Source organism: Canis lupus, chromosome 24 (assembly GCF_003254725.2).
Source record: "Canis lupus dingo isolate Sandy chromosome 24, ASM325472v2, whole genome shotgun sequence".
NCBI lineage: Eukaryota > Metazoa > Chordata > Mammalia > Carnivora > Canidae > Canis > Canis lupus.
The window spans coordinates 9946473-9968181 of record NC_064266.1 but is presented as its reverse complement, the minus strand read 5'-3'; the positions used below and the strand labels follow the sequence as shown (position 1 = coordinate 9968181).

At 37.5% G+C, this 21709-nt stretch overlaps 1 long non-coding RNA gene across 3 annotated transcripts in view; it reads left to right on the top strand.

Moving 5' to 3' along the window:
- Positions 1-21709, top strand: part of LOC118352265 (uncharacterized) — a 224579-nt gene that overhangs the window by 177935 nt on the left and 24935 nt on the right. The gene's annotated exons all lie outside the window — the stretch shown is intronic.

Genomic DNA, 21709 nt, shown 5'->3' with positions numbered 1-21709 from the left:
CTTTTGTAGTCTTGTTAGAAGGTAGTTGGCTGTAGGCTGCTCCTGAATTGGGAGTGGAGAACACAAACTCTGGATGAAAAAAATGGCTTGCATTAAACTGAAAGCAATTCTCTGAAGAAGGGGAGCAACTGTGAGATGTTGGCAGCCAATCCTTACAACAGCCCGGTGCTGAGTATACTGACCATTAAAGGGAATCTGGACAAGTGACCAACAGCATTCATTGGAATAATATAAGATGGAAAGATGTCACAGAGAAAGTAGAATTTAAACTGCACATTCAAGAACCCAGTCATTTTCCCTTTTCAGTAACAGTATTTGATTCTCCCTGGGGGACTCTCACCTCTTCTACTATCTCCACATGTGGTTTATAATGGTGACTATACTTCAGACTTCAGGGGTGGCCATGCAGGGTATCATATCCCCTTGGCCACAGGGATTGGTTCTGGAAGAGGGACTTGACAAAATTCACATCAGTGAGATGCCCAATAAACTGGTTCAATTGTTAGGAGTGAGTTTTCTCTCTCTCATTCTCTGTCTCTCTCTCTCATTCCACGACGTGGAGCCCAAGAAAGAGGTCATATGAGAAGATAGCAAGACTGAAAGAGAGAAATTTAGGTCTAATTATATGAAGCAGAAGCCTGACCAATCCCTAAGACTTCTCAGGATACGTGAACTAATAAATTAATAAATTCATTTCTTACTAAAGCCAATTTATGCCTAGTTTTCTGTCTTTAGCAGTTAAAAGTATGCTAGGATTTAGATATGAATGAAGCTTTTCCTGTTTTTGATATTTCTTGTGGTCTTAACAAGATGAATTTCCATTCCCCTTTCTCCTTCTTATGAATCTTTCCCTTTTATTTATACCACTGCATAAATACTATTTTTGATGTAATTATGTTCTGTGTTCAGATCATTCTTTTTTTAAAAATATTTATTTATTTATTATTTATGATAGACATAGAGAGAGAAAGAGTCAGAGACACAGGAGGAGGGAGAAGCAGGCTCCATGCCAGGAGCCTGACACGGAACTCGATCCCGGGACTCCAGGATCGTGCCCTGGGCCAAAGGCAGGTGCCAAACCGCTAAGCCACCCAGGGATCCCCTGTTCAGATCATTCTTAAAATTAAATTGAGAATGCCTTCTTACCAGTTACTTTAAAACTACATGCTCTTTGAGTCCATAAACTTCATAATCAATGAAAATAAGGTAAAAGCTTATATATTTTAGAGATAAGTGATATTTCCTATTCCAATCTTGACCAAAATTTATCAATTTACTTCTTGACTTTGTAAATTATGCCATTTTGGAGAAAATATTTTCACCAGCAACCTCCTTCAAGCTCTATGTTACTTTGAAATATCAGTAGAGAATTCTTACAAGCAAGCTGAAAATATATTAATTTAAAAAAGAGAATGAAAAAAGATGTGATATATATATATTATATATACACAATGGAATATTCCTCAGCCATTAGAAACGACAGATACCCACCATTTGCTTCAACGTGGAGGGAACTGGGGTATTATGCTGAGTGAAGTAAGTCAATCGGAGAAGGACAAACATTATATGGTCTCATTCATTTGGGGAATGTAAAAAATAGTGAAAGGGAATAAAGGGGAAAGGAGAGATAATGAGTGGGAAATATCAGAGAGGGAGACAGAACATGAGAGACTACTAACTCTGGGAAACGAACAAGGGGTAGTGGAAAGGAAAAAAAAAGGGGGTGGTGGTAGAAAAGGAGGTGGATGGGGGTTGGGGTGACGGGCACCGAGGGGGACACTTGACGGGATGAGCACTCGGTGTTGTACTATATGTTGGCAAATTGAACTCCAATAAAACAAATTTTAAAAAATAAGAAAGAGAACAAAAGAGTTTATTAAGGATTTTAAGACAGCATAAAAACTGGGCAGTTTATTGCCAGTATCAAAATACATGAAGCAATCAGAAATACCTGAGATAAAAACATTAAGCATAAATCTAAATTTTCAAAAAATCCTTAAGAACTAACTTAGGGTGTGCATTTCTAAAGTTTGTGTGGACTTCTGGGATTACTCATAGCCATGTTTTAGAAGCGAGGAAAAACTAACTAATTGGTTAAGTGAATTTGCTTCATTTTTGTTTGTTTGCTTTTTGTTCCTTTTTCTGTTTTTTTTTTTTTTCACTTTATTTCAGATTCTAGTACTCATAATGACTATCACCAACCAAGGACTCACCAAATAGACACTTGACATATGTTGTCTCTCTTAATTCTTAGGACTTATAGCTGAGCCTCCATTAAGATGAGTAATTGGGTACTCAATGTTTTTTGTTGTTGTTTTGTCTTTTTTGTTTGTTTGTTTATTAATGTTTCCTAAAAGACAGATGTGTAAATAGTAGAGCTGAGATATAAGTCCAAATCTAATCCAGAGCCTGAACAAGTAGCCACCCTACACTTGCCATTTCAAATCTGATTTTCTTTCTTACCTGTTGATATAAACCTTGTCCTTCAGGGGTACCTTTGAACTCGGGATGCTGATGGAGTTCACATTTACCTATAGTGACCTTTCTATCTGAGTTGTCTGAGAAATAAAATATCAGTGCTGACACTGGGTGTTGAACTAATAATACATTATATGTTAATTAATTAAATTTAAATTTTAAAAATAAAATTAAAAAAGAATATCAATGCTGACAACAAAAGGAAGGTTGAATCTATTTCTTCCTCTCCTGGGCCTACAGCAGGCAATGCACTGTATCTGACTGGACAGTACTATGCAAGGAGGGCTTCATACATTTTGGCAGGGCTGAGATACTCCTATAACAGAATTAATCCGTAGTGGGGGCCCATCTGATAGAAAGACAGTGAGGTGTGACATTTGGTGTTTCAGCCAGAGTTCCCTAATTCTCTTCCCTCAAAGAGACTGTACCACACAGTAGCTACATTCAATAGCAATTTACTGCAGTATATTCCACACCTGCCTTACACACCTACCATTCCACAATTGCCTTTCAACACATACCATTCCACAGTTGCCATCCCCCATATTACCGTTTCACACTTGGTATGAAAATTCAAATAACTCTTCAGTAGGCGTGGAAGAGTTTATGTATATACATCTGGATTTGTCAAACTCTGACTTCTTAAAAGACAGTGGTTAATGACCCTAATGAATAGGAGTCTTCAGACTAGGAGGAGGGAGCAAGGTTGTGCTTTGTAAACCAACTATTTGTTTTTGAAAATATGCAATGAAAAAGTGCATGCATGTGGATTTATGAACCAGTTTTTAAACTGGTGACTTGTTAAATTTATTTTCAAAGCTGAGTTCTTTGTAGGCCACTTGGTTCTAAAATGTTTAGATAATTGACTTTTATGTATTTTTTCTGATCTTCCAGAATATCCTCCTTATAAATAATTAGAAGCTGTAGTCCTATGGGCTTTTCCTCCCATCATTCAGCACATTACCACATGAATGTGCATTATTTATAAGAGAACAACAAAAGGACACTTGATGTCATTGGCCAATATTGGATTCTGTGGTCTTTATTAGTCCCTAGATGTGTATGCTGACAATAGAATGAAGGCTTCTAGTATGCATGTAGATGACAGGGTCAAAAAGCAACATTATTCTAAAACTCTGGACTGTAATGTATTTTCTTAGAGCCTGTAATAGAAACAAATTGTTTTTGCCAGTCTAGTATCTCTTTTTGGACAACAGGGCCTTTACTTTCCACTTGGCCAAACCCCTCTGTTTTCTTTGAGTTCTCTTGATTGGCATTGCCTCTACCCCAGACTGGGTCAGTTCAGCACAAGCCTCATCATTTAGTGACAAGATAGGTGTGTGAACCAAGGCAGGTCAATAAGAGCCTTAACCAGGACTTTTGCTGGAGCTATCAGAAAAAAAAATAATAATAATAATCTTTCTTTACCCTGTACTGGTGAAGCATATGCCTTAAACTGCTGGAGGCCATTCTTGCTATCATTTGAGGTAATTCTGTTGAGAATAAATTCAACAGAGAAAAGAAACAGAACTTAAGAAAAGAAGATGCCCTATGCCATAGTTGTCACTTTTCCGAAGTTAGGCCATGTTAGACTTTACAGAAACCAACACAAGGCCCTTTCTGTTTAAACTTATTTGAACTAAGTTTTCCGTAACTTATAACCAAGAGCATCATAATAAACAAAGCAATCCAAACCAAAATTCACCCATGTCCATACCTTGTTGGAAATTTCCTTTAGGAATAGTCCTTTCAAGCAAGATCCTTCTGAAAACGAGTTGATTTGAGGGGCTTCTTCATGTGTTAGAATGTTTCTGAATCTCTTTGGTGTGAATTCATGCTTTGTAAATACCTGAAATTTCTTAAGTAGACCTGATATGTGATGTGGACCCTACTTTCTGCAGGAACCACACTGCCAAGATCTGGTCTATAAAGATTGCACACCTTGACAATAAATTTCAACTTCTGGAAGTCAAGTATAATGAAAGATAGGTGACGGAGGATATAGGTTCTGATATTCACCTGAAATATCCACCAGCTTCCTGAATGTTTTACCAAAGTCAAATTCACAGAAATCTTTCTAATCTAGAAGTGCTATATCACAGGAAACTTTGCTGTTCCTCTAAAGGTAAATAAGAAGGCAGAAGTCTGATCCCATAGAAGGCATTATTCTATTGTATTTGTTCTCAAACTGTAGCATACACCAGAATTACCTGGAGTGCTTATTAGAATACAGTGCCTCTGAGTCAGTAAGTCTGAAGTGAGGCCCCCAAATTTGCAATCTAACAAGTTCTAAGTAATGCTGTTTCTGCTGGTCTGGCAAGCATAGTTTGAAGATCACAGCCCTTAAGTTTACCATTCACAGTACAAGTAACAACAGTGTTGTGTATAAGACTAACATTGATGGGGTAAGGTACTAATCTGATGTCAGTTCCCCAGTAGAATTCACTGCTGCTGAAGAAGGTGAAATCTGTTTCCCCAGAAATATTGATTAGATTATCCCCTCCCTTTTTTTTTCTTTTTTTGAATGCAAAGATACATTTATGTATTCTGAACTTAGCAACTTTCCTTCCTAAGCAGCATATGCCAGTGATTTAAAGTTATCCTATTTGCTTCTTATCCTTCTGCGGCTTAAGCAGAGTTTGCAATGGCCAAAAAAGTCATCAGTCATGGAACAAGAGCTTTTGTAAACTCTAGGCCAGACAACAAGGATTAGGAAATCTCCGAACTGGATAATTAGTCAAGAAAAATAAATATTCTTTAGTAAATGCAATAATAATCACACTGGACTTCGAGCTAATCAGTTTACGGGCCATCTGTCTAAGAAAAGTAGACAGAAGACAGTGCCCATTATGCAGGCCTCAGGGGGCTAGGAGGAGACTGATGGAAATGGGAGCCTCCCACAAGACAAGCAGTAGATAGAAGTCTTGCTCCTTCAGGTTTTACATCAGAGAGAAAATGCTCTATGTGGAGAGTACAGTATCAAAAAATATACAGGGGCAGGAAGGTGTACCCAAAGCTCTGGGATATAGGTGGAACTACTCACTAGCAGTGATGATGTCATCTTGGAGAAGTAGGAAGAGACGATGGTGAAAGTCATACTAGATTATTTGTATGGATTATTATACTAGGCTGTATAACAATCTCATCAGTTAGTCACTATGCTTGGCCCCCTGTTATAGACAAAGGAACAGTGACTGAGAAAAGATAAGCATCTGTCCTACACCATTCAGTGTGGTATAATAGGGTGAGGCTTGAAATGCAATGGTCTGCACTCAGAGTTTGAACTGATAGCCACCACAATCTACAGCCACCCTGTAAGAAAGACCAGGTAAAGGCCTCCTGGACTTGAGCCATTGATCTCAAATATTAGTTTATCTTAAAGTACTGTGGACAATAAACTCGGGGCTGAGGCTGGATGTCATCTGGAGCCTGGTAGTCTGTACAGAAACAGTATTTTCTAGATTTACTGAATGGTAGTGGCTTGTGGAGTAAGTCAGCCAGTACAGCCATAAAAGGTGGCATACCAGGGTATATATTGGCCACATTGAGGTTCTAAGCCTAGGGATTGGGCCTATTACAAAGACTTTTCCAGAAGTACTAAAAGTGGAGTTGTCCTATATACCATTGATAGTCCTCTATCATTGATTTAGGTATAGGAGTTTTCTCTGGAAAACATTGTTTCAGTAATAGGAACCGCAGCCAGCTCAGTGGACTATGCTTATAGTTTTGATGGTCTTTGATTTTCCACTGGTGGCAGAATTTCAGAGATTCCTATGGACTTCCCAAACCTCTAAACCAAACTGGTTCAAGTCTCTCTATTCTATCTATCTGTGCCTGGTACTGCATAGTCATTTGTTTATTATTTAACTGTGCTGCTTCAACTGGTATTATAGCTGAGGTGGGAAATTTGAAAGCTCCTTATCATAGGACCTGTAGGTGCATAATGGACTCCACTGCTCCTGGAATTATGGCTTTTGTGACAGAGACTGCCCATTGGTTTGGGTTACTAGAAGATTAGAAACAGGACCATGGTCCAATGGAGAGAGCCCATTGGCTGAGTTTATGGTTATTCCTCAGCAAAAGTCAGACATCGGTGGCACATAGAAATGGATCCAGGGTAGGGAGAAGGTATTGAAAGGTGAGCAGTCTTTTGCAACATCATCACTGAAAGGATTATGTTTTATCCTAATGCTATAATTCAGACATGTTCTGGGACGAGAAAAAAATCATGCTTTCCAGCATACGATTGATACTTATACAATCATTCAGCATTGAATACTGTTTAGTAACCCAGGCACTGTCCTAGATGGTGATGAACAAGACAGAAAAAACCCACGCCTTCATGAAACTTATGATCTAGTGTAAAAAGACTGACAATGCACTATAACAAACATATATATATATACCAAATCATCACATTGTATACCTTAAATTTATACAATGTTATTTGTCAATTATATCTCAATAAGGGTGGGGAAAAATAAAAATAAAAAAGGGCAGTATTTTTTTTGGAGTGTTGTTTGATAAGTTCTTTACAGATCTTGGATACTGGCCCTTTATCTGACATAAGGAGGACACATGATGTGGTGAGCACTGAGTGTTATATGCAACTGATGAATTATTGAGCTCTACATCTGAAACTAATGATGTGCTGCTCTATGTTGGCCAATTGAATTTAAATTTTAAAAAAGCATGTTATTATTACCCAGAATCCACATCCAGCATCTCTCAATACTTAACTTCCCGTAGTTCCTCTCAGGATGCCCCACCCCTCTTTTCAGATCCCTGAAGTTGCATCCCTGAAAATTTTTCTCCTTTGACCCACAAAGACAGATTACACACACACACACACACACACACACACGTGTGCACATACATTTTTCCATCCTGTCATGGGAGATATAAAGAAATAGATTTTTCTACCTCAAAGTGAGTCATCATCTCTCCCTAATACATGGCCAATAAGAAGAGAAATGTAATCTCTGATAGAGCATTCTTCCTGTTGTATACATTTTTATTTGCTAGTAATCCAAATATAATCCATACTACATATTGAAATATCATTTATTTTATTTTCTCTGTCTCTTGAGCATATACTCTGGCTATAGACAGCACTGGTCTCATATTGGCTTTTTCATCCAAAGCCCTTCCCCATCAAAACTTACACAAAGGGACTAGTTGGATGCTCAAATATGTATGAGTGAATTATACCTCTGGCTAAGGTAACCAAGCCTCAAAACAGCACAGTCTGTGTGTGTTCCATCAAGGCAAGAAATTTAAGACTTTTGCCCGTTAGGCAATGATAAATGAGGAAGAAGGGCTACTCATTCCCCTTGGAGGAGAGGACCGTAGTTAGTGTTTTTTTCTCTCTCAGCCAGGGTAATGCTTCCTCTCCCAATGAATGTCATTCTGGATAAAATGCTCCATGAAAGATTCAATAGACTCAAACTCATTTAGTCATAAGTAGAGTTGGATAGAAAATGGGAGCAATTATTTTCCATGATCACTAAATGCCATAGAAATCTGTGTTCTCTGTAAAGGAAAGCTTTACAGCATAAGGATATATTTCCTCAGAAAGAAGATGACATGGTTTCCAGATAAGTATTCAGTTCATAACTCCAAATTACATGCTGTAGGTAAAGAAACATTTTTTCTCTTGTAATTACAATGAATAGAAACTTTCTTATGCTTATTTTTTCTTAGAAAACAGTCATGGAGGGTGATGCATCATTATGTTTGTTCATAACTGCTTCATGCCAGTAGATGCTGAAAAGACCTATCCATCCTCAACTGGAAGCACTGACAATTTTCTACCTTTTTAGCTTCCACTAGAGTGTAAGATAGACACAGAATCAAGGGCATATCTTTACTTCACAGATTTTCAAGCATCAATTACTAGTTGGTAGATCCTACCCTTCTCTTTTTACTTACCTACAATTTGGCAATTTCATTTTTAATCCTGTCGGAAAAGAGATAGAGAAAGTAATAAAATTCAAAGTAATCAGTTTGGTCACTTTTTAATATGTCTTGTAAAAGGCAGGATAGGGATACTGGAGACTTAGGAATACTTGTATTTTATTAGAGTCCATGTTCTCCTGCCTTTGCTGATTCTTGACATAATTGTGGAGATGTACCTTGCATGCATAAACATTCAATAAGCATTCAGTGAATGAATTAATAGGGCAGCCTGGGTGGCTCAGCAGTTTAGTGCTGCCTTCAGCCCAGGGCCTGATCCTAGAGACTGGGGATCAAGTCCCATGTCAGGTTCCCTTCATGGAGTCTGCTTCTCCCTCTACCTGTGTCTCTGCCTCTCTGTTTCTTTCTCTGTCTCTCATGAATAAATAAATAAAATCTTTTAAAAAAAAGAATTAGTATTAAATGCTTAGGTTTGCCCCCCTCTTCTCACATCTCACCTGAATTTCTCATTTCTCTCTCTTAATCTCTCTCTCTCTCTCTTTCTCTCTCTCTCTCTCTCTCTCACACACACACACACGGAGTGACTTTCAAATTTTAGTGCACATCTATCTACAAGACTTGTCAAAACTCACATTCCTTACTGGACTCGAGATCAGATTTTCTGGTTCAATTGGTCTTGAATAGGACCCCAAAATTTGCATTTTTAACACACTTGCCAAGTGATATTTATGCTACTTGTTCAGGGGACCATACTTTGAAAATCACTGCCCTAAAGGATGTGTTCCTCTCATTTCTGTGGCTTCTTTTCCTCTATGCAGGAATGCTTTCTACAACAAATAATTTTATTTCCTTGAATCACATCCCATAGATCCCTCTTGGATTTTAGCCACAGTCATGCTGGACAGTTCCAAGACTCAAGCTACTAGAGGCCCCCTTCATCTGGGTATTTCTCTGCTTTTCCATCTCAGAGCCTCCCCAGAAGTTGCAGGAACCCATTCAGCACACCGTGTAGAAGTATAGGGGAGCTAAAATCCCTGAAGGATAAAGGCACATGTGTTGTGGGGACAATTCTGAGAGGAAGTCTGTAGATTTCTCAGAGGTCCCACAGAGCTGAGCCCCTACTGCCCAGAGGGGCAACCCTGACATCACACATTCATATATGCTCTACCTTTTCTGTGTCACTCTTGTTTTCCTCATTCCTGCCTCCTGAGTCATGTTCCCATAAACTACCTGTGCCAGTATTTTTGTCTCAAGCTTTGTTTTCAGGTAAATCTAAATACAAACACCTCCTCTAACTCTTAGTAGCAACAAGCTACTGTCCTATCTCTTCTTCCCATCCCCAAACCCATCTTAGGAAAATTACTTTTTATGTTTCAGATTCCATGTGCTTTTTCTAGGTCCCTTTCTCTTCCACTCTGCAGGATTTGATAATGTTAACACTCCGTAGTTCTTGAAACTCAAGTGCAATATGATTTCTCCTCTGAGACGGGACAATCCACTCCACTGTCAATATGGACTTTTTTCAGAACTCTGTAACACTAGGTTGTGCTTGCTTAGTCACATGCCCTCTTTCTAGTAAACTCCTCTGTCAGAGGATCCCAAGCTTTCTAGACTCACAATAGCATTCTTAGTATCTCAGTAATTTCTTCACAACACCCTTAGGCCAAAGGAAAGGATAACAGTCCCATTTATCAAGGAGTTTAGTGTGAACAACTTAGTAAGTATGTATGTATTAACAAATGATTAGCCATTTAGAAGCATGACACGCATAAATATCGATTCAGTTTTAAATAAGGACAGTTACTAATGGGATGTGTGTGCCTATTGAACACTGCAAAACTTTTCAAAATTCAGAATCAGATTGGAAACCCTCACAAACATTTTTTCCACATTGATTTTTACATGTTTTTATCTGAAAATTCGGGCTTGTGAAGATATAACATCACTGAAAAGAATGTAGCATGATCTATGGATGTTGAAACTGTGGGCTGCTTTGATTTAATAGTAGATATATAGATCAGTGGAATAGAATTGAGAATCCAGAAGTAAACCTTAAACCTATACCTTGATGATGAATTGCTATTTGAAAAAGGTGCTGATAAATTCCATGGAGAAAAAGCAGTCTTTTTAACAAAATTGTGCTGGAGCAACTGCATATCCACATGCAAAAGAATGATGTTGGACCACTCCTTCACATCATATACAAAATGAAATCAAAATAGACCTAACCAGAAGAGATAAAACTACAAAACCCTTAGAAAAAAAAAGGTGTAAATTTTCATGACCTCTGATTAGACAAAGATTTCCTAGATATGATGCCAAAATCACAAGCATTCCAAAGAAAAAATAAATAATATGATTTTTTAAAATAACATATATTTGTGCTTTGTATGATGCCATAAAACAATGAAAGGACTACCTATGGGATGGAAGAAAATACTTGCATACCATATATCTGATTAAGGACTTGTATGTAAAATATATAAAGAACTACTTGTATGTAGAATAATAAAAAGACATAGCTCAACATACAAATGAGCAATGCATTTGGACAAGTAGGCCTTTCTCCAAATAAGATATACAAATGTCCAATAAGCATGTGGAAAGATGCTCAGTATTATTAGTCATTATGGAAATGTAAAATATTAAAACCACAATGAGATACTACTTCATACCCAACTAGGATGCATATAATCAAAAACAAACAATAACAAGTGTTGTAAAAAACTGTTGAGAAAATAGGACCCACCTCCTATTCTGAAGACAGAGTAAAATGGTACAACCCTTTGGTAAACATTTTGGCAGTTTTTCAAAAAGGTAAGCATAGAGTTATTTTATGACCCAGCAATTCTAGTACTTAAGAGAATTAAAAAAACACATATCCACACAAAAACTTGCATACAAATGTCATAACATTTGTATGGTCAACATACAAATGTCATACAAATGTCATAACATTTGTCTGGTATTATTCATAATACCAGAAAGTGGGAAGAATCCACATGTCCCTCAACTGATGCATGAATAAACCAAATGTGGAATAACCTCACAATTAAATATTTTTGGGCCTTAAAGGAAATGAGATACTGACACATGCTACAATATAGATGAACCTTGAAAACATTACACTAAGTGAAAGAAGTAAGACATAAAATGCCTTATATTGTATGTTCTCATTTATATAAAATTTCCAGAATAGAAAAATTAATAAAGGCTGAGAGTAGATCAGTGGTTGTCAGGGACCTGAGAATTGAGGTTGACTGCTAAGGGAATGGAATTTCTTTTGGGATTGATAAAAATGTTCTAAAACTAGTGGTAATTGCGCAAATGTGTGACTATATTAAATATCACTAATTGTCCATTTTGTAAGGGTGAATTTTAAGGTATGTGAAGTATATCTTGATAAAATGTCAAATGGTCTCCCTTCTTATCCCAACCAATGCCTTCCTAACTTGAAAGGGCAGCCTTGAATTTTTGGCTAAGCCTCCACTAGAACTCACAATCTCAAGTGGTTCCATTGATGTTTAGTGAGCAAAATTGAAGATAAACTGGTAAATTAGCCATGACCTTCTTGCAGAAATTATTGTTTGAAGGACTAAAGAGGGTTTTACTTTGTTGAATTCAACAAGATATACTGAAATATAAGCTGACGTTTTTTGTTAACTTGTATCTTTTAGTCACCAAAGAGTAGAATAAAGGATTAAGAATGGAGAGTAATGTAGCAAAGCAATGTGGTAAGAGCAGGATTCTGAAACCAGAAATCCTAGGTTTAAATATTAGCAAAGCAATTTCTATCTGTGTAATGTTTAGGAAATCATTTGCTATTTTTGTGCCAATTTCTTCATTTTTAAACCGTGGCAGTCATTTCTAAATAGTAGATTGTTAGAAAGATTTAATGAGTTGATATCTATAAAGCTTAAAATGAATCTAATTCCAAGCCCGTATTCTGTAGAGCTGGAAAGAAATTCCCAGAGAAAGAAAGAAAGAAAGAAAGAAACTCATGGGGATGACAGAAAGAACATGAGAGACTCCTAACTCTGGGAAACAAACAAGTGGTAGTGGAAAGGGAGGTGGGCGGGGGGTTGGGGTGACTGGGTGATGGGCACTGAAGGGGGCACTTGACAGGATGAGCGCTGGCTGATATGCTATATGTTGGCAAATTGAGCTCCAATAAAAAAGAATAAAAGAAAAAGAAAAAAATAGAAAGAAACCCACTGTCTCCAATCCATGTGGTTTCAGATGCAGGACCAACTAATGGTGCCCTCATCATGCTTTGTGTCCTCTAAGTCTGATATCTTTGCTACTATGATGCCAGGCTCCTGTGTGAGAATCCTGGTAGAAAATGAAAGTGCAAGGACTTGGTTTCAGCCTCCTTAGGGATGCCACACAGTCATGATGTTTGAACTTGATGACATTCCCAGGATGCAGGGTACAAATCCCTGGTACCCTTCATGTTGGGGATCTAACCAAAAGAGACTCAATCACATCAACATCTTGCTCTTCATCCATGCCTGGACCAGGGCCCTCTGCTGAAACCTTACTGGCCATTTTGTCTTATTTCTTAAAGACTATAGTGCCACAGTCCTCTTTCCGTCTCTCAAATGTGCTTCTCAATGAGTGAAAATTCTAGGACCTTCTAGATGATATCCAAATTATCCATCATTCCTTTTTGACTAATTCTAGTCTAGCCTGATTTCCAAATTATCCACCCCAGCAATGTTCCATGCTTGCTCTATACAAGTTTCATAACTCAACACATATATGTTCACACCACCTTGCTCATGAGCAGTCACCAAATAGGAATCCAACCAACCCTTTCAATTGCCATACATGTAAGCAAGTTTTAGAAAGCATTTCTGTGAAGACATGGAGATGTTCAAAAGTTGGAGAACATGAAGCAGAGCTGTCCAGTAGAATTTTACGTCATGATGGGCATTTTCTGTGTTTGTGCTGTCAAATACAATAGCCTTTAATTACATGCAGATATTGAACCCTGAAATGTAGCCAATGAAATGTGGCAATTGAAATCTTCTAAATGTTTCAAAAATTCTAACTCATGTACAGGTGTGTTTAAATAGCCCATGTGGCTAGAGTCTACTGTGTTGCACGGGACAGCCAGCACAGGCCATTTCCAATGTGAGATGACATAGTTTTCCTAGCACCTTCTCCCCAAAAGCCTGTCACTCTCACAGCAATTCGGTGGCATAATCCAACCCAGTTTTTCCCAAATATGAACAATGCCTAGCTATCTTTAAAAGAAAATGAAATTTCTGGACCCTAGTGCTGCCTCTGAATTTGATATGCCTTTGGTTCAATTCTCCCAGCATTTCCCATTATTAAACACCCACAAAACCTTTATTTGTAACATGTAATGGCATTTTAGAGCCTTCAGTTGGCTCCATGAATGAAAACACAAGCACTGAAATTGCAAGACAAAGACAAGACTTACTCATAAGAAATCATCTGAAGATTCTGAAATAGGCTTTGAAATATTGTTCTTTTATTCACTTATCCAATGAAAATCTTAAAAGCAAAATTTCTCCCAGAGAATTCATAAGCCCAAGTTTGATAGATACTATCCTAACATCAATTCTAAAATGTTCCATTTCCTGGCACTACATCCTGACAAATATTTCCAGTTTCTGGATTTGAATAGCCTCAACCAGAGTTCCAACTGTTGCTGACAGCCAGGCCTGGATAGACACAGTCTAGTGTCTACTGTGCAAGGAATTCCTCTCAACAAATCACGGAACCACGGTACAAAGGAACTCCTTCTTTCCCTTCTAAAATGGTCTTCAGGAAGCAAAACAAACAAAATAAAACACCTGAGTGAAACATCACCATCAACAATTTCCAGTCTGAAATTTCATGAGGGAGTCACTTTGGTAATTTCACATAATTCTCTTAGATTTATCATGAGGCTAGATGTCTCTGCAACATTTAGTCTTATAAGTGCTTCCCCAGATATTCTGATGTCCATCTTGGAGTATTGTCCATACTCTACCGTGTAATGACCACCGTGCCCTCAGTGGATCAATGTTTACTCTGCACTATGAGTTGCATTTTTCAGCCACGACTTAGTGCTCCTCTCAGTTCCAGGGGAGTGATTCAATGATGCATCTCTCTCTTGCTTCTTATGACCCATATCCTGGACCTCTTAAAACATAACACCTTATAAACAACTTAGAGAGTTATTTCCTCTCAGATATTTAGACACTCTGAATTTGAACATTTGATTTCACATTGTGAGTGGTTGCAGTTCCTCTCTACAATTTCACAAAATTTCTAACATCACTATCCCATTGTATCCTCTCATCTCCACATCCATGACCATGTCAATCATTGAGATCCACTGACATACAACTCCACTTCTCACTAGCTTCCTCAAGAGATACAGTTACAACCTGCCTATGTTCCAGGAGGGTGTGGTGAGTTGTGGAGTCACTAAAGGTGGGGATTCTGTAGCAGTGGGTCCAGCTCTCCATCATCTCATTCACTTTCTGCCCATCCTATGCTAACTTCCAAAGACCCATATTCCTCTCCTGAGACCTTCCTACTAGACAGCACCCCACAGGAACTCTTGTCTAACACTTCTATCTCACATTTATTTTTGGCTTAATGAGAAAAAACAGTAATCCAACCAAGAGTCAGCATGCATGACCTGAAGTTCCATTCATTAAATCTGATATTTTTAAAAGAAATGCTTCTCTCTAAGAACTCTCTTTCTTATGTGCATATTTGAAGTAGGATGCTTATTTCTTTAAGTCTCTAGCATAGCAAAGTGTCACATGACATGTCACCTTCACATTTAATCCTAGCTACATTAGCAGGCTCAATTTCCCTGAAGGCGAATGTAACTCCAAAGAGCACCATGATTATGGCATTATCCCACTCAAACAGAAATAATATCAGCAATTTGTCAGCTAGGGGATGAAGTTTAATGACTGAACTCAAATCTTCAGAGGGCATAATAAAACAGTGAAAAACATTCTGAAATGATCAGAATCATGGAAGATGTGAGTTGTTGTTGTTGTTGTTGTTGTTTTTAATATAACAGGTCCTTTCAGTGATAACTCGTCTGGAGATAAAATTGTTTTAGAACCTTGAAAATCAGCTGACCTTATTAAAAGCATGTAGAACCAGATTACTTATAGCCTTCCTCCTTCTTAATTGTCTTCTAAATTTGCAGTACCAACTAAAGTTAAATCATTTTCTGGACAAGAAGTATGATTTCAATATTCACATAGGTTTGCCACTTAAATGTTACAGAGGAGCTAATCAATAGTAGTCATCCCATCTTACAAACTTAGATTCTGCTGTGTGGGAAGGCAATAAAAGAATTAGAAGTCTCAATAAGTTAGCTTTTGCTATATATCAAATCACCTAAAACTCAGTGGCTTAAAACAGTAGTCATTAATTTAAGTCATGTTCCTATGGGTTAGTAATTGGGGCTGGGCTTAGTAACTGAGTGGCTATCCTGGTTCAGTGGATGAACTCATATGTCTGTGGTGAGCTACCAGGTATAGGTGGCTAATCTATGATGATCTTCATTTCTGTTCCACACTTAAAATACTTTTCACCAGGGTAGGCTGAATGTTTTCACAGTTGTTACAGGGTCCCATGAGAAAGACAGAAGCATAAAAGATGTCTTGAGGTCCACACTCAGGACAGGCACAGTCACTTCTGGTTCATTTTTTATAGCAAACCATAGGCCAGATTGAATTCAATGAACGGAGAAATGGGTTATGCCTCTCTGTGGGAAACACCACAAAGCTGCATGGTGAAGGAGCATGAATCCAGGAAGAGGCATAATTATGGTCATTTCTGCAAACAATCTACCTCAAAGACATTTCCCAACTTCGAATTATTTAAAAACCTACAGAAGTACCTAAAATAACATCCAGGAAGTTCTTGAGAAAAAAAACCCAACAGAATCACTACCCATAATTGCTGTCAATTTATAACCAGCTATTTATCCTTATATCTCTTTGAAGAGAATTCTTACTTCCATACTCAGGTCTCTATTCCAAACACACTTGTTTATTGTATCTTCTTCTTCTTTAGTTTTCCTCAGTTTCAAAAAAAAAAAAGTTAGTGGTCAGTTACTGGTAATTGTTGTCAATCATTGTCCAGAACTTGTGATAGTTGGTATATGTGGTAAAAGTTTTGATATTCAATCTGGATGCAGAAGTCTTACAACTCTAAAGATTTAATATTAAGTCCTGTATTTTCCCCTAAGGGAAACCATTTCAAAAGTTTGTCACACACTCGTTCAAGAAAAAAAAATTATGAAATGTTTTTATAAATGGTACTATACTTGAGATGAGAGCTTAGATAGAGACTTGAGGGTCTTACACATCCAGGCAGGAGGGCTAAACACCACTTATTGGAGATTCAGGGCAATGAATTTAGGCTGCGAGTAAATAGCATTAGTAGCACAGCCTACTTCTGGATTTGGACCAGCCTAGGGCTGAAGTGCGGATGGGTGGACATACGTGAGCAAATCTCTCTAGAGAGTGTTGTCCAATAGAAAAAGAATATGAGTTACTTGCATAACTGAGTTTTCTAGTAGTTATATTTAAAAAGTAAAAAGAAACTGGGGTGTGTGGGTGGCTCAGTTGGTTGGATGGCTGACTCTTGGTTTCAGCTCAGGTCATGAACTCAGGGTCCTGGGAGCCAGCCTGGCATTGGGTTCCATGTTCAGCAGGGAGTCTGCTTATCTCTCTCTGCCCCTCCTCTCTCTCTGTCAAAAATAAATAAGTAAATCTTAAAAAAAAATAAAAATAAAAAAAAGCAAGTGAAATTAACTTTAAGAAAATATTTTATTTAACTTTATATATCCAAAATAGTAAATTTTCAACATAAAATGAAGTATGTATTCAAAATATTAAATCTTCAACATAAAATGAAGGATGGCCTCTACTTTGGCTTTAGAGGCAAAAAATATGTCATGGTGCTCTTTGTATGCTTCGTATCTAGCTCAGTGCTTGGCACAGAATATGTGACCAATAAATGTAGGCTGAAGGAAAAAAGCAATATAACCATTGGGTACCTGTGATTCAGTCTTTAATGACTGTGTTGTCATTGCCTGGAAAGATAACCATTTTCCCATGCATTTTTGGTTTCAAATTCTTATAACTAAAGGTCAGTCCAACTAGCTTAATCATATATTCTTAACTTTCAAATTATATAAACAACTTACATTGTCTCTGAATTCCACTTGACAGCTTATTTGAGAATAGAAATTCTTTAGACATGAAGTAAGTTTGTCATTTAGACTAGTGTTAAATAACCTAGAGAGTGTGGTAAGGACAGTCCTTGGCTGCCTTGGGGTCCTTCATAAGGACATATATGTATTTTTCCAGTAAATGGATTTCATGTAGTTTACACTTACAATTCCCATTTGACTTTGGGTTCTATGACAGCTATTTTTTTTTTCTGCTATAAAAGCACTTAGTCTCTTAACTCCACTTGATGGGCCTTCCTTCAAATATTCATAAGATTTTCTGTAAATGTCCAAGTTTCCTTTCTGAAACTATAAATATATCAGTAAAAGAAGAATCACATCTCAAGCCAAGACAGGCTCAAATATTAGCCTGAGATTCTCTTTCAAGTTAATCTCTAAAATACAGATCACAGTTTAAGAAAAAAAGTGATGTTTCTTGACAAAAAAAAAGACTGGGTCCGAAGTTAGTGAAAATATGTACAAAAGGAAGAATCCTCAGAGACTGGTAGATCCTAAAACTCTATTCACCAATCTGAGCAACACACATGGCATATTTTAATGCTCACGAATCCACATGGCTAAGAATATTATCCAGAGACCTCTCAGTGTTGTTTTTTTTTTAATCTCCCAAATCATTTAGTTAATAAAACAAAAATTGTTAAGCATTTACTATCAAAAAGTGCTGGGTGAAGGACAATGAGAAGTGCTGTAGGAGCAGAAGTTAAGATCCACTCCTTTAAGTTTCTTAAATTTTATTTAGTAAATAAGCCCAACGTCACCTCAGGGTTCTTATTCCTCCTTATATTCTTTTTGTAAATTCCCTTCAGTGGGGCAGGATTACCTCCTTAAAAAGACTTGCCTATCACCTCAATAACCCATAGTGCCATAACTTATTATTTTAAATTATTGCTGCTTTTACTACGTGGAAAATACAATAGAAGATAGATGATAGATAGATAGATAGATAGATAGATAGATAGATAGATAGATAAACTGAGGTCCTTTTTGTCTCTAATTTGGGGAAAGTCCTAAAAAGCTGAGAGTGAAACATTAGGTGGTAGGTACTTGCACGTCCTAAAATGAAGCTCCATCTTCACAGGATATGGGGGAGAAGAAAAGTTTTTGTGGCTGTGCCCAACACTCACCTTAAGTGTATGAAAAGGTTAAGAAGAAACATCTCAGAGAAAGAGAATTTGGGGAGAGCTGTTGGTTTGCTTTGGATTTTCCCTCCCTTCACCAGTGTTTGCTCCAGTCTAACTGAGGCTTCAGAGAATCTTTTGGAAATTGTCTCCTAGGCAGTACCTAACAGCTGAAAAGTCTCATGGCAAGAAGTAGATTGTGGCTTGTGCTTGTTTCTCTCTCTCTCTCTTTTTTAAAGATTTTTACTTATTTATTTGACAGAAAGATCAGGAGCAGAGAAAGCAGCAGGCAGAGGGGAAAGCAGGCTCCCCACTGAGCAGAGAGCCCCACATGGGCTCCATCCCAAGACCCTGAGATCATGAACTTAACCAACTGAGCCACCCAGGCATCCCAAGATTGTGGCTGTTTCTATTGGTAAAGTGAGAAGATTTATCTATAAATGAAAGGAAGAGTTTTGACTAGTCCATGGAGACTGGATATTTTTATTACTTAAATGAAACTGTTTTGTGCCTAATAGCAATTAGAGAAATTTTTATTGATAGAGTGATATATGTGTTGAAGAAGATCTGGGGCTGAACCAATATTTCATCCACAGAGAGTAAGAACAAATTTCACAGAGGGGGTTTGAATAAGTTGCAGAGGGGAAAAAATGGTGTTATTTTATGATTGTTCTTCTAGATCTTGCTCTTTCAACACAGCAGTTACATACATTTATATGCCTGCTTATTTAGTCATCCCCATTGGAACATAAGCTCCCCAAGGGCAAGGACCTTATCTCTTTCTTTCATTGTTGATTCCTCTGAGCCTAGAAAAAATGTCAAGTACATCATGAGTACTTAATAAATATTAGTTGAATGGATACATAAATGGGTAGCAGTGCATAGGGGATCAGAAGTTCTTCTACATGATTTTTCTTGAAGAAAATGTGTTGGCTGAAATTAAAAAAAAAAAAAAAAGAAATACAAAAATACAGATGATCTTCCCCGAAGAAATAGAGTAGCAATAGTGCCTTCTCAATGTAGCCATAATTTACACTGGCTTCAGTGGAGGAGGCTCAAAGTCATATATAGGCTCTTCTCATCTAAAATCTTAGCTGCCTAATGTTATTCTGCTTATGTAACTAATTGCTACTGGCAGCTTTTATTTCTCCTTTGCATTTTCTCATGCGATATTCTATTGCTAATAAAACTGTCAATTTTCTTTTACTTCAATAAAAGGTCACAGATGACAACAACCCCCTTCGCCTACTAACAGCAAGAGCCTTTATTAATATTTTAAATGTACACAGTGATATTTCCAAAAGGTCAGATTTTTTAAAAGACATAAAATGTCAGTCCTAATTCTTTTCTCTCCTTTTCTTTGCCCCATATCACTGCCACTTTGCTCTTCAGCCTCAGATACTGTGCTTATGATAAATTATGTTTAACCAGGTAAACATCAGGTGGGAGCATCAGGTAGGAGGAATAGCATAAGAGGCACATGTCTCTACCATTGATATTTCTCCTGCAGCTTAATGTACAAACATGGCCATAATGAGCAGCTTTCTGAATATAAAGATTCTAAAGAGCCCTCACCAGCAGGTTTTATGATTTTCATTCTTTTCCTAATACTGTATAACAAATCATCCTAAAACTTAAGTGTTTTAAATTAATAAACATTTCTTTCGTGAGTCAGAAATATAAATTAGGCTCATGTCAATTGCATTTCCATAATAAATTTTTTTAAATTGTGGTAAGGTTTATGAGTTCTCAGGCTCTAGGTCTCACAAAGGCTGCAGTCAAGAAGTTGACCCAGGCTGCAGGCATCTCAAGATTTAACTGAGGAAGGACTCATTTTCAAAATCATTCATGTGGCTGTTGGCAGGATTCAGTTCCTCATAAGCAATTGGATTGAACGCTGGATTTTGGTCAGAGATCTTGCCAGTTCCTAGCCACATAGTCATCTCCATAGGGTAACTTATAACATGGCAGCTAGTCTTCCTCAGAATAAGCAACTGAGATGTCAAGAAAGAGAGTGATACAAAAGTCATGGTCTTATTAGTCTTTGAAGTGACATTTCATGATTTTTATCAAATTCTGTTTGTTAGAAGTGAGTTAGTAGGTCCTGTCTACATTCAGGGGAGAGCATAAATACCAGGAGGTAGAGATCAATGGAGCTCATTTTAGAGGCTGTCTACCACAATTATGAAGCATGAATTTGCACCGATCAAAAGAAAAAAAGAAGAAGCCTTTTGATTGTTGATTATGTGACAGGCATGGTACTAAGGATTTTATATGAAATCATTATTTCAGGGAAGCCCGGTGGCTCAGCAATTTAGTGCCACCTTTGGCCCAGGGTGTGATCCTGGAGACCCAGGATCCAGTCCCATGTCGGGCTCCCTGCAGGGAGCCTGCTTCTCCCTCTGCCTGTGTCTCTGTCTCTCTGTCTCTGCATCTCTCATGAATAAATAAATAAAATCTTAAAAAAAAAGAGAAATAATTATTTCAGAAAAATTCTATAAAGTGAGTGTTATTAATATCCAGAGGTTATAAACGGAGGCTCAGGGTCATAAGGCAAAGTCGTCAAGATTTCACAAATAGTCTGAGATAGACCTTGACTCGTAATCACTGTACTTCACAATTTTATTCTACTCCTTTTCAAACCTTTCTTTGTGATCAGTGATAGACCTCTACAAAAGATAGCTGGCTAGTTTTTGAACCATATCTCTGGTTATGAGAGAGTATACATTGAGCTAGGCTACTTGGGAAGAGAACCATAACTGACACACAGAAAATGTTTTTCTATGCTAAGAACCAGGGATAGATGTTAACCAGATGTAGACATTATCTTCTAGAAGCTACTATGTGGTAGGGAGGCTGCACTATAAAGATCCTGGTATAGGGCAGAATGACCAATGATGAATTATACTTGGGGAAGTGAAGATCATGACAGGATTTGATTAGTCATTTG